This window comes from Salvelinus namaycush, chromosome 22 (assembly GCF_016432855.1).
Source record: "Salvelinus namaycush isolate Seneca chromosome 22, SaNama_1.0, whole genome shotgun sequence".
NCBI classification, from domain to species: Eukaryota; Metazoa; Chordata; class Actinopteri; order Salmoniformes; family Salmonidae; genus Salvelinus; species Salvelinus namaycush.
Window position 1 is genome coordinate 16,203,226 of NC_052328.1, and position 14,391 is coordinate 16,217,616.

Genomic DNA, 14,391 nt, shown 5'->3' on the forward strand with positions numbered 1-14,391 from the left:
TAGTACAGGCCAGATTCATGCGGGAAGCATCAAAGGGGAGGAGGTGAAAGAGGAACATGAGGGATTTATTGTTTTGTTTTTTATGTCTTGTGAATACATGCCCACTAAGAAGCTTGAGGATTGATACATATTGTTTTCATTGTAGCTGTTGATGAACTGTATCAGCACCTTACATACAGTCCCTTCAGAAAGTATTCACACCCCTTGACCTTTTCCACATTTTGTTGTGTTACAAAGAAATTAACTCTATGTTCTGAATAGAGATGATGCTGACAGACATGACAGCTCTGCTTCTAGCTCCTAAGCAATTTTGCAGTATTTTTTTTTGTGTGTTTTATTTCTTACATTATTAGTCCAGAATGTTTTTTTTGTTATTACATACAGCTGGAAATTACTTTTGGATATCAGAGCGGCGTTAACTCACCAGCATTACGACCAGAAATACGACTTTCCCGAATTGGATCCTTTGTTTTTACCCCCCAGTGAAATTGAACTTATCCCAGAGACCACTTCAAGACGTAGCCGCCAGAGAAGAGGTATTCGGAGTGGACTTCTAGTCCAACTCAGAAAGCGTGCACACCATCCACCGCTACCGAGTATTTTACTCGCTAATGTTCAGTCACTGGACAATAAAGTAGACAAGCTCAGGGTGAGGATCTCCTTCCAGAGAGACATCAGGGACTGTAACATACTCTGTTTCACAGAATCATGCCTCTCTCCGGAAATACTGTCCCCTTCCCCACAGCCAGCTGGGTTCTCAGTACATCGCGCAGACAGGGATAAAGAACTCTCCCGGGAAGAAGAAAGGTGGTGGTGTGTCATTCATGATTAACTACTCATGGTGTGATTGTGATAATGTACAGGAACTCAAGTCCTTTTGTTCACCTGACCTAGAATACCTCACAATCAAATGCCGACCATGTTACCTCCCAAGAGAATTCTCTTTGGTTATAGTCACAGCCGTGTTTATTCCCCCTCAAGCCGATACCACGACGGCCCTCAAGGAACTAAACTGGACTTTGTGCAAACTGGAAACCACATATCCCGAGGCCGCATTTATTGTAGCTGGGGATTTTAACAAAAAAAATTTGAGGAAAACGTTACCGAAGTACTATCAACACATTGCCTGTAGTACTCGTGCCTCAAAAACTCTCGACCATTGTTACTCTCCCTTCCGGGATGGTTACAAGGCCCTCCCCCGCCCTCCCTTCGGCAAATCAGATCACAACTCCATTCTGCTCCTCCCTTCCTATAGGCAGAAACTCAAACAGGAAGTACCCATGCTAAGGTCTATTCAATGCTGGTTTGACCAATCGGAATCTATGCTTCAAGATTGTTTTGATCACGCGGACTGGGATATGTTCCAGGTTGCCTCTGAGTGTCACGCCCTGACCTTAGAGAGCCTTTTTATTTCTCTATTTGGTTAGGTAAGGGTGTGATTTGGGTGGGCATTCTAGTTTGTCTATTTCTTTGCTGGCCGGGTATGGTTCCCAATCAGAGGCAGCTGTCTATCGTAGTCTCTGATTGGGGATCATACTTAGGCAGCCCTTTTTCCCACCTTCAGTTGTGGGATCTTGTTTGTGTTTTTGCACAGTTGCTGTCTAGCCCTGCAGAACTCTACATTCATTTATATTTTGTTGTTTTGTCGGTGTTTTCAGTATTAAATATCATGAACACTTTCCACGCTACGCTTTGGTCTCATTCATTCAACGACGGACATAACACTGAGAATAACATTGACGTATACACGAACACGGTGACTGAGTTCACCAGGAAGTGTATAGGGGATGTTGTTCCCACTGTGACTATTAAAACCTACCCAATCCAAAAACCGTGGATAGATGAGAGCATTTGCGCAAAACTGAAAGCATTTAACCACGGCAAGGTGACTGGGCATATAGTCGAATACAAACAGTGTAGTTATTCCCTCCGTAAGGCAATTAGACATGCAAAACGTCAGTACAGAGACAAAGTGGAGTCGCAATTCAACGGCTCAGACACGAGACATATGTGGCAGGGTCTAAAGACAATCATGGATTACAAAGGGAAAACCAGCCACGTTGCGGACTCTGACGTCTTGCACCCGGACAAGCTAAACACCTTCTTCCCCCGATTTAAGGATAACACAGTGCCACCTACGCGGCCCGCTCCCAAGGACTGTGGGCTCTCGTTCTCTGTGGCCGATGTGATTAAGACATTTAAGCGTGTTAACCCTCGCAAGGCTGCCGGCTCAGAAGGCATCCCTAGCCGCGTCCTCAGAGCATGCGCAGACCAGCTGGCTGGAGTGTTTATGGACAATTTCTCCCTATCCCAGTCTGCTGTCCCCACTTGCTTCAAGATGTCCACCATAGTTCCTGTACAAAAGAAAAGGTAACTGAACAAAATGACTCTCGCCCTGTAGCACTTACTTATGTCATCATGAAGTGCTTTGAGAGTCTAGTTAAGGATCATATCACCTCCACCTTACCTGACACCCTAGACCGACTTCAATTGGCATACCGCCCCAATAATCCACAGACGATGCAATCGCCATCGCGTTGCACACTTCCCTATCCCATCTAGACAAGAGGAATACCTATGTAAGAATGCTGTTCATTGACTATAGTTCAGCCTTCAACACCATAGTATCCTCCAAGCTCATCATTAAGCTCGGGGCCCTGGGTCTGTGCAACTGGGTCCTGGACTCCCTGACGGGCCACCCCCCAGGTGTTGAAGGTAGGAAACAACACATCCACTACGCTGATCCTCAACACATGGGCCCCACAAGGGTGCGTGCTCAGACCCCTCTTCTACTCCCTGTTCACCCATGACTGCGTGGCCATGCACACCTCCAACTCAATCATTTGTAGATCACACAACAATAGTAGGCCTGATTACCAACAATGGCGAGACAGCCTACAGGGAGGAGGTGAGGCCCTCACGGAGTGGTGCCAGGAAAATAACCTACCCTTAATGTCAACAAAACAAAGGAGCTGATTGTGGACTTCAGGAGACAGCAGAGGGAGTATGCCCCTATCCACATCAATGGGACCGCAGTGGAGAAAGTGAAGAGCTTCAAGTTCCTCGCCGTACACATCACTGACAATCTGAAATTGTCCACCAACACAGACAGTGTGGTGAAGAAGGCGCAATAGCGCCTCTTTAACCTCAGGAGGCTGAAGAAATGTGGCTTGCCCCCAAAGACCCTAACAAACTTTTACAGATGCCACAATTGAGAGTACCCTGTCGGGCTGTATCACCACCTGGTACGGCAACTGCACCGCCCGCAATCACAAGGCTCTCCAGAGGGTGGTGCAATCTGCCCTACGCATCACTGGGAGCACACTGCCTGCCCTTCACTGCCTGCTGAGGAGTATTTCTGGCTGTAATAAAGCCTTTTTGCGGGGAAAAACTCATTATGATTGGCTGGTCCTGGCTGCCAAGTGGACGCCCTCCAATGCCCACCCATGGCTGCAACCCTACCCGGTCATGTGAAATCCATAGATTAGCGCATAATTTATTTATTTAAATTGACTGATTTACTTATATGAACTGTAATGCAGTAAAATCTTTGAAATTGTTGCATGTTGCGTTTATATTTCAAACCCTTTGACTTCTTCCACATTTTGTTAGGTTACAGCCTTATTCAAAAATGTATTAAATATTTTTTTCCCCTTATCAATCAACACATAATACCCCATAATGACAAAGCAAAAACAAGTTTTCAGAGATGTTTGCTAATTTATTACAGATTTAAAAAAACATAAGTTTTACTCAGTGCTTTGTTGAAGCACCTTTGGCAGTGATTACAGCCTTGAGTCTTCTTGGGTATGACGCTACAAGCTTGGCACACCTGTATTTGGGGAGTTTCTCCCATTCTTCTCTGCAGATCCTCTCAAGCTCTGTCAGGTTGGATGGGGAGCGGTGCTGCACAGCTATTTTCAGGTCTCTCCTGATATGTTTGATCGGGTTCAAGTCCAGCCTCCGGCTGGGCCACTTAAGGACATTCAGAGTTTGTCCCAAAGCTATTCCTGCGTTGTCTTGGCTGTGTGCTTCGGGTCGTTGTCCTGTTGGAGGGTGAACTTTCGGCCCATTCTGAGGTCCTGAGCGCTCTGGAGCAGGTTTTCGTCAAGGATCTCTCTGTACTTTGCTACGTTCATCTTTCCCTCGATCCTGACTAGTCTCCCAGTCCTTGCCAATGAAAAACACCCCCACAGCATGATGCTGCCACCACCAAACTTCACCGTATGGATGGTGCCAGGTTTCCTCCAGACGTGATGCTTGGCATTCAGGCCAACGAGTTGAATCTTGGTTTCATCACACCAGAGAATCTTGTTTCTCATGGTCTGAGAGTCTTTAGGTTATGTGCCTTTTACTGAGTGGTGGCATCCGTCTGGCCACTCTACCATAAAGGCCTGATTGGTGGAGTGCTGCAGAGATGGTTATCCTTCTGGAATGTTCTCCCGTCTCCACAGAGGAACTCTAGAGCTCTGTCAGAGTGACCATCGGGTTCTTGGTCACCTCCCTAAACAAGTCCCTTCTCCCCCGATTGCTCAGTTTGGCTGGGCGGCCAGCTTAAGGAAGAGTCTTGGTGGCTCCAAACTTCTTCCATTTAAGAATGATGGAGGCCACTGTGTTCTTGGGGACATTCAATGCTCCAGAAATGTTTTGGTACCCTTCCCCAGATCTGTGCCTCGACACAATCCTGTCTCTGAGCTCTACGGACAATTCCTTCGACCTCATGGCTTGGTTTTTGATCTGACATGCACTGTCAACTGTGGGACCTTACATTGACAGGTGTGTGCCTTTCCAAATCATGTCCAATCAATTGAATTTACCACAGGTGGACTCCAATCAAGTTGTAGAAAATCTAATGGATGATCAATGGAAACAGGATGCACCTGAGCTCAATTTCGAGTCTCATAGCAAAGGTCTGAATACTTATGTAAATAAGGTATTTCTGTTCTATTTTTAAACGTTTGCTAAATGTTCTAAAAACCTGTTTATGCTTTGTCATTATGGGGTATTGTGTGTAGATTTAAAAAAATCTATTTTAGAATAAGGCTGTAACGTAACAAAATGTGGAAAAAGTCAAGGGCTCTGAATACTTTCCGAAGGCAATGTACAAGATGTATAACATGCCTCGTTTGTGTTTAATCCCCCATTATGTGATTAAACCCCTCCTTTTCAATAAGATGCTTGTAGAGACACTGTCTTGGCTCTATCTGAATACTCACAATAGGAACAATACAAGATATGGCTGACATGCTGTACCCTGGGGGATCAGGGAATCGGTGGACCACACAGACTCTCATACCTGAGCAAGCCACAGACACAGCAAGCCCAATTTTGGGTCTACTTGAGGCCTGAAACTTGCTGTTTTAGGGGTGGATTTTAGGGCATCTACTTTATCCTACTCTACCACTCAATATGATTTTGAGGATTTAGTCCAACTATACCCCCAGTAAAACCCAGAGAATGTGTGCTTTCTCTGTCACACACACAACAACAGAAACGGCATGCTGTATTGTTTTGGTGTAGCCTCTGCATACTTCAGCCTGGTCCTGTGTGTAATTCTCCAGCAATAAAAGCCTTGTTGTCTGCCTCCCTCCTCCTCTTCCTTCTTCCTTCCTCCTCCTCCCCCTTACACCTCCTTCTCCTCCACCCCCTACTTCCAACTCCTTCTCGTCTTCCTCCTGGTTTTAGATGCTCCTGCCCTGCAGGATGGTTCCAGACTGTGGTCCTCCACTCCAACTGTAATACATTAGCAGGATTAACATTCCGATGGTAAGCCCCGCAGACGAACCTGCCGGCTTTTCTGTCCTCTTCCCCCAGGCCATCAGCCTGCTCCATCTTGCACGTAATTTCCCTTCTGCCTCTTTGCTTTTCCCCCCTCACACACATGTGCCACAGTGCAATGATGCATCAAAGGTTAATCTCTCGACTAACAATATTCCTGGCTTCCTTTTCCCACCATTACCTACATGAGTTGTAAGGCTAGTTCTGACAGGTTTGTGGTGAGATGTTATACTGTAGAAATCCAGAAATGTATAAGACATTTCAATGACATTGATGAATCAGAGTGCATGCAACAACAAAAACAAACATTTATTTCCCCTTGCAGAGCTGTGGCTGAATTGTTACTGCTGTATTCATAACCAAAATCTACAATGGTTATGTCTCCACTTGTTTGTGGACACCTAATAGCCAAAGCAAAGACAAATCGAGCTAATAAATAAATTCAACAAGTAAACTAAAACTACAACAAACACACATTGGTCCTGAAGTAATCAAAATGATACACACACATATTTGACCCTTGGGATAGGCCAGGTAGTCTGGCTGACACCAGCTCTCGTAGGCCTCCTGTCACAGCCTTTCCTAGTGTAGTCATGTGGGTCGTGTAAACCAGGCTAAAGGCCAGATGCTTCACTAAACCAATCCCAGCCACCTCCTATTACACATTATTTATCCAGGATCCCCAGAGGAGAGAGAGCACCTTAGGACTGTTTTCTCATGGGATTATCCTCCTTGGTCAAAACGCACCCAACTCCACAATGACCATCTCCTCTAAATGCACTGACAGAATGATCTGGCAAAGATGACCCCTTCTCCCTGTCTCACATTTATTATGTTGTTGAGTTTTCTTTTACAGTATAAAGTATTTTTCTAGAGCTTTGGATATGTGAAGTATCTGCTATACTCCTTTTGATGATAATATAATTGCAAGGTAGGAATTTCATAAATAGGTAAATTACCAAACAATTATGCTGAAATGTTCTATTGTATCTCAGTATTTGATTTTCCTTGCTCATACTCAACATTCATTCATGTTTTGTTAGTCGCAATTTGGTAGTTATTGATAAAGCTTGCTAATATATATTATCTGCACATCATATAAACATATACTGTACAAACCCCTACAAAGCATTTGGGGTACATTCAATTAGTGGATCTCCTATATCTATTAGGATATATAAAAGGGATAGTTACTGAGGCAAGAGAGAAACTGCCACAGCTTACTCTCCGGTGCCATCTCTTGGAAATGTACAGTAGTGAAATGTACAGTAGTGGACTCAAATGAGAAAAACATGTCATTTAAATTGTACTGAAACCTTTTATTTATTCAAAGTTTTAATGTACAAGTGGATCATTTTTAAGCATGGTGTATTCATTGGTATGATAAAACATTTTATCAACCAAAAAAATAAGAAACCTACAACCCAATTTACAGTCCTTCTTTTTCAGTATTAGTGTAACAGCAGCAGTGGTGTAAAGCACTTAAGTAAAAAATATTTTAAAGTACTACTTAAGTCGATTTTTGGGGTGTCTGTACTTTACTATTTATATTTTTGACAACTTTTACTTTTACTTTGCTACATTCTTAAAGAAATGTACTCCATTACATTTTGAATGCTTAGCAGGACAGGAAAACTGTCAAATTCATCCACTTATCAAGTGAACATCCCTTGTCACCCCTAATGCCTCTGATCTGCCCCTGGATATCCCTAAATAAATAAAAATGGTAGTGTCTGGTTTGCTTAATATAAAGAATTTTAAATGATTAATACTTTAACTTTTGATACTTAAGTATACACTTACTTTTGATACTTAAGTATATTTCAAACCAAATACTTTTAGACTTTTACTCAAGTTGTATTTTACTGGATGACTATCACTTTTACTTGAGTCATTTTCTATTAAGGTATCTTTAGTTTTACTCAAGTATGACAATTGGGTACTTTTCCCACAACTAAACATCAGCAAAACATAAAATAGGAAGTAGATGTTCAGCTGGCAGATCTAACAGTTAAGGGTTAGGTAAGGGTTAATTGATGGTTAGAGGGTTAGGTTTGCGGGTTAAGTGTAAGGTTAGGTTACGGCACATGTGTCAAACTCAAGGCCCGCAAGTCCATTCAATCCAGCCTGCAGATGGTTTGAGTAAAAAAATAAAATGGACTTAAATCAGTGGAGGCTGTTGAGGGGAGGACGGCTCATAATAATGGCTGGAATGGAGCAAATGGAATGGCATCAAAAACATGGTTTCCATGTGTTTGATGTATATGATCCCATTCCACTTATTCTTCTTCAGCCATTACCACGAGCCTGTCCTCCTCAATTAACGTGCCACCAACCTCCTGTGACCTACATTTATAGTCTCTTCACCACTGGTGTATATTCATTTATGACAAGGGAAACCAGGCTTCCCTAAATATTTGACCAATATAAAAAAAAATATATATATAATAATTTATCTTTCGTCTCCCTGTTTTCATAATTTTCCTTCAATTCGCAAATGCCTGAATCTCACCAGAGAATTCAACCGAGCAAAGGGAAACAGCGCCCCTCTGTCTCAGTATGTGTAGCCCATGTATCTAATGCTGTCTGGACCAAAAGACTATGACATGTTGCCACTGTAGCATTTGATTGATTGACGCTAGCAAGCATTTGGCCCATGGCCGGCGCCAGAATTAATCAGTTGGATGGGCCTTTGATTTCCATTGGCGGGCACGTTTTTTCACGGGATCTCCTATGTGTGCACGCCAGTGGCTGTTGGTGCCGTTTAAGATGAGAAATGACAGATGTTTTTTTTTCATGAGCATGGCCTTATTTCTATTACAGCATATCGGATGACTGTTCCATTGCCAGTGAACTCGGGACACACAGCTGTTTTTTTTTAATGACGAATCATCAGATTATAGTTTCCTCTTTCACACCTATGCTTGGTGATTATCGAGGCCGGGAAATACTTTTCAAATACTGAGGAACTATCATTCGCAAAGGATGTTAAAAAAACAAGCTTCCTTGACTCACTGTGTGAGGTGAAGAAAAAATGACTGTGAAGCTCAGTTTATTAGTGGCGGACGTGGTGAGTTATGACAATCAGAAATGGGCACTTTCCTATTTTTGCAAGCAGCAGTTCAGGTAGGCCTATCTGTGTGTGCTCAGACGCTCGCATGCTCCTAAACTCGTAATGGTTCATGCAAGAATACATACAAGAATGAATGGGCAAGAATAGGCGGGAGACAGCGGAGCGTATTCTGGAGAGCTGGGTGAATGCATTCTAGAGAGACACACCATATTTTGCCACACACCCCTCCCCTCATTTTGTTGCAACATTTTAAATTATACTCAAGACATTTTCACACATATTTTAGATGGTTATCACTGACAGCCGCAACTTAATCAGCTAGACCTATTGCCATGCGCACTACCTAAATTGCTGGATTCCCAAATAGGCATAGGCCTACACACTTGTGATTTGAAAGAATCCACAGCTATAAAAATAAAATAAAAATAAGCTATTGATCCTCTGTGGTTAAGTCATGCTCCCTGTATTTTGAATGATTTTATTTAGACAGGAGTAATTATAGCCTATAATTTTGGCGAAACATCAATTTTCTTGAGGGGAATCTCGCATCCTAACAGTGCACTGTGCACCCACCAAGTTTCCTTTCTAATTCGCAAGAGGCTGAAACCAAAGATCTGTATATATTACGAGCTTCTCATGTCTCCGCCCTAACAATGGTCTTTATACCAAAGGTGGGAAGGCAGGCAACAAGTTTAGGTCTGCATATTATGCCCATAGAAACGCATTGGGTTTATTCTGGACAGATTTTGGCGAAGGAGCCCTCTCGCTTCACCTATTCCTCTCTGCTGAAACTGTCACCAGAGAAAGCATCCGAGCAAGTGAAGCAGCGCCCTCTATATGTAGCCCATGTGTCTGACGCTGTCTGGCCAGAAATAGTATGATATGCCATACTCTTTTGGTCCAGACAGCATCAGATACATGGTCTACACATACTGAGACAGAGGGCGCTGTTTCGCTCGCTCAGAGGCTTAACTGAGATTGATGCGTCTTTGGGTCAGCGTGCGACTCGTTCAAATAAATTATCAATATTTTATTGAAAGGCCCGCCCATAACGCCGGACCTGATTTGGCGTCCCTTGATAAAAAAATAAAATAATAATAATTAGCCAATCAACGTTGAGCTGAGTGCAACTGTGGGTTGTCCTGGCGTAGCAAAATGCCCCCTAGTGAGGCTTGTTTAGATTAGGTTTCACACTAATAATCAAATCCCATCTAACGCAAAACGTCATTGTCAAAACGTGTCTGTTTCTGGTCTGCTTGTGTTGTTGTCCTGCAGTAGCTAGCTTGCTAAATTGTCCCTTTCCTAAACCATGGATGGGGATGGGGATTTGGACTTGTGGTTTTGTACAGGTCAATGATTATGATGGCAATTCTGATCTAACCATAAATTCATATATTGTGCCACTGGCCTGAGACGATTGAAATTCAATATGTAGCCTGGAAGGCTCACGTTAACTAGCTAGCTTATTTAGCTGGTTCATTGTTGTCCATGCGAGGAAGTTAGGCTTGCAAGCATTTAAGCTAGGTAGCCTATGACAACAGAAACTAAAAGCTCACAGTATGACAGCGCCATAGACTGTTTTGCCAACATGAAAGCAGCGGCAATTTTAGTATGTAAACCGTGGTGGGGCAAACCAACAACAAAAAAGTTTAGATGCATGCCAGCAAAGCCACTACACAACACAACACTAAACAATACATTAATTGCACTATAATGGTGACAAACGGTGCCCACAAACTGTTAGGGCCTACATAAAGCCGTCCCAAAAGCAGAGCTTTCCTTCAGGACCATGGAGTGAATCCTTACCACTGCTATACCTTGTTATCAGCGGAGCCTTGATGGCAGCGAAACAGTTCATTCAGCCTAATTTATTGCCTTAAAAAAAAACATAGCTGATATGACTGACTTGCTTAAACAAATGTGGCTTCTATTGACAATTGAGATATACAAACTATGGCATAAGTGGACGACGAGCGGATAAGAAGCCATCCGTATTTCGAATAAGACATTAATGAGCGAGCTAGGACAGACGCAATCTTTTAGATCGATTATACATATGCTTTTGTTGGCAGGAAACCTTTTTTTGGTGAAGCCGGCTATATTGTGGTATGGTTATTTTCCGTTGCCAACCACCAGAACGATGCACAACACAGGGAGTCCAACCAATACACAGACTCCAGATGTTCACCACGGTGAAGATCTATTTCGGACCGTGGGGGAAATTAGTTTGACACCCCTAAGTTAGGGTCTTCCGGCTTCTATCCACCGCTAATTATAACATGCCTACCAGTGGAGGCTTCTCAGAGGAGGAAGGGGAGGACCATCCTCCTCAGTGAATTTCATAAAAATATATATTTTGAAACATTTAAAAAGTTATCCTTCTTAGATAAAAGGAAGCAAACGGAACGAAACGGTGATAAACATACCTGAATTTGTCCAACAGAAACTCTTGTTTGCAACTGTTGGACTAATGATTAGATCAGCTAGATGCAGGCAAGAATGTGCAAAGCGATATTGAATGTGACACTGTCTGTTGCCTCAAATTTTTCTCTCAACCTATGTTGTAAACTTTCATTTATAGGCTAGGTTGTAGCAACCTCATGATGGGTATAGGGGAAATTTGAGTATCATGTAGTAGCCTAAACCTATCACTGTTATATTGAACTGAGTGAATAGAATATGAATGACAGTAATCCAATATGCTGTAATAGAAATAAGGCCATGCTCATGACATTTTCTTTTGGTCCTCCCTTATCTTAAAGGGCACCGACCGCCACTGACGCCTACACACCTCAGGAACAGCAGTGCCATCACCAGTACAGTACAAAATGGCATATGGTGTACACAGTACTGCTGACATACTGTACATGTCTGAACTGGCTGTGATATCAGTTTGGTGATAACAAACAGCATGACTCATACATGCTGTACATTACTGACAAAATCATCTTCTTGTCAGAATAAACCATATCCAACCAATTTCCAGAGGTGTGGACTGGAGTCACATGACTTGGACTGGAGTCTAACTTGAGTCACAAATTGTATGACTTGCGACTGGACTTGATGAAAAATAAAATAACTTGAGATTTGATAGCCTCTATAAACAACTTTGACTTGAGACTGATGACTTGAAACTATATGGCCAGGTTTTGAAACGTTTTGTCAATCATTTTGTGGCACAATCTCTGTGGATTAGGCTACTCTCCACGCAGCCAGAAACAATAGCTATGTTTCCATTAACTTGTCCAGGCATTTTTTTGTCATTATTTAGAACGTTTGCATAGAAAATAGATGCAACAATTGCCTGTCAGGGTGCATTTCCATTTAACTATGTAGTGTCGATAAAAACAGCTGGACGTAATGCCGTCACTTTTTCGCAAAAACCTAGTGTTGAATAAAACTGTAGTGGTCAAAGTGTTTCCATTACACATTTAGGTAAATTGTGCATGAATAAATTGGCGACAGCCTGTATGCCCTCCTACCTATCTGTTTCATGTCTCAGGTAGCCTGCTAAAGCCAGCATGGATAGAATTCAATAATTGACAAATATTTGCCATATTCAAATCATTTTCATGTGCCAACGAATCGACACAGTCCTGTAGATCTGAAATAATGGAATGGTGAAACTTGTCAGCCAACTAGAAAACAATATTTGAAAATCAGGTCAATCCTTGTCTTGTATGCAAAGAAAAATTATTTGTATAGTTTAACATACATTTTTTTAGCAAGCAGTAGGCATTTAGAATTAAGTGTGAAGTGGAGCTTTATAGTTACAACGCCTTCAGAAAGAATTCATACCACTAGACTTATCCCACGTTTTGTTGTTACAGCCTGAATTCAAAATGGACGAAATAAAATAAAAATCACCCATCTACACACAATAACCCACAATGAGAAATTGAAAACATATTTTTAGAAATGTTTGCAAATGTATTGAAAATGAAATACAGAAATATCTAATTTCCATAAGTATTCACACCCCTTTCCTATGACACTCCAAATTGAGGTGCATCCAATTTCGTTTGATCATCCTCGAACTTGATTGGAGTCCACCTGTGGCCAATTCAATTGTTTGGACATGATTTACCCTGAACAAAAATATAAACACAACATGCAAAAATGTCAAAGATTTTACTGAGTTACAGTTCATATAAGGTAATCAGTCAATTCAAATACATTTATTAGGCCCTAATCTATGGAATTCACATGACTGGGAATACAGATATGCATTTATTGATCACAGATATACCTTTAAAAAAAGGTAGGTGTCCTGGATCAGAAAACCAGTCAGTATCTGGTGTGACCACCATTTGCCTCATGCAGCGCAACATCTCCTTCGCATAGAGGAAGAGCTGGGACATTTTCAGCTTCCAGGAATGGTGTACGAGGTGATGGCGGCGGATGAATGGCACGACAATGGATCTCGTCACAGTATCTGTATGCATTCAAATTGCCATCGATAAAATGCAATTGTGTCCGCTGTCTGTAGTTTATGCCTGACCATACTTTAATCCCACCACCACCATGGGGCACTCTGTTCACAACATTGACATCAGCAAATCGCTTGCCCACACAACGCCATACATGCTGTCTGCCATCTGCCTGGTACTGTTGAAACCAGGATACAATCGTGAAGTGCACACTTCTCCAGCGTGCCAGGGGTCATCGAAGGTGAGCATTTGCCCACTGAAGTCGGTTACGACGCCAAACTGCAGTCAGGTCAAGACCCTGGTGAGGACAAGCACGCAGATGCGCTTCCCTGAGATGGATTCTGACAGTTTGTGCAAAAATTATTCAGTTGTGCAATCCCAGTTTCATCAGCTGTCCGGGTGGCTGGTCTCGGACAATCCCACAGGTGAAGAATCCAGATGTGAAGTTCCTGGGCTGGTGTGGTTACACGTGGTCTGTGGTTGTGAGGCCGGTAGGATGTACTGCCAAATTCTCTAAAATGGCGTTGGAGGCGGCATATGGTAAAGAAATTAACATGACATTTTCTGTCAACTGCTCTGGTGGACATTCCTGCAGTCAGCATGCCAATTGCATAGTCCCTCAAAACTTGAGACATCTGTGGCATTGTGTTGTGACAAAGCTGCACATTTTAGAGTGGCCTTTTATTGTCCCCAGCACCTTTGTAATGATCATGCTGTTTAATCAGCTTCTTGATATGCCACTCCTGTCGGGTGGATGGATTATCTTGGCAAAGGAGAAATGCTCACTAACCGGGATGTAAACAAATGTGTGCTTTTTGTGCGTGTGGAACATTGCTGGGATCTTATATTTCAGCTCATGAAACATGGGACCAATCAATCAAATCATGTATTCAATACATGTAATCATGTATTTATAAAGCCCTTTTTACATCAGCCGATGTCACATTGGGTTTATATTTTTGTTCAGTATAGTAATGGCAGAATGCATTTTAAACTTCATGCACAGTATTTTTATTTTATTTAACTCGGCAAGTCAGTTAAGAACAAATTCTTATTTACAATGACAGCCTACCAAAAGGCAAAAGGCCTCCTGCGGGGACGGGGGCTGGG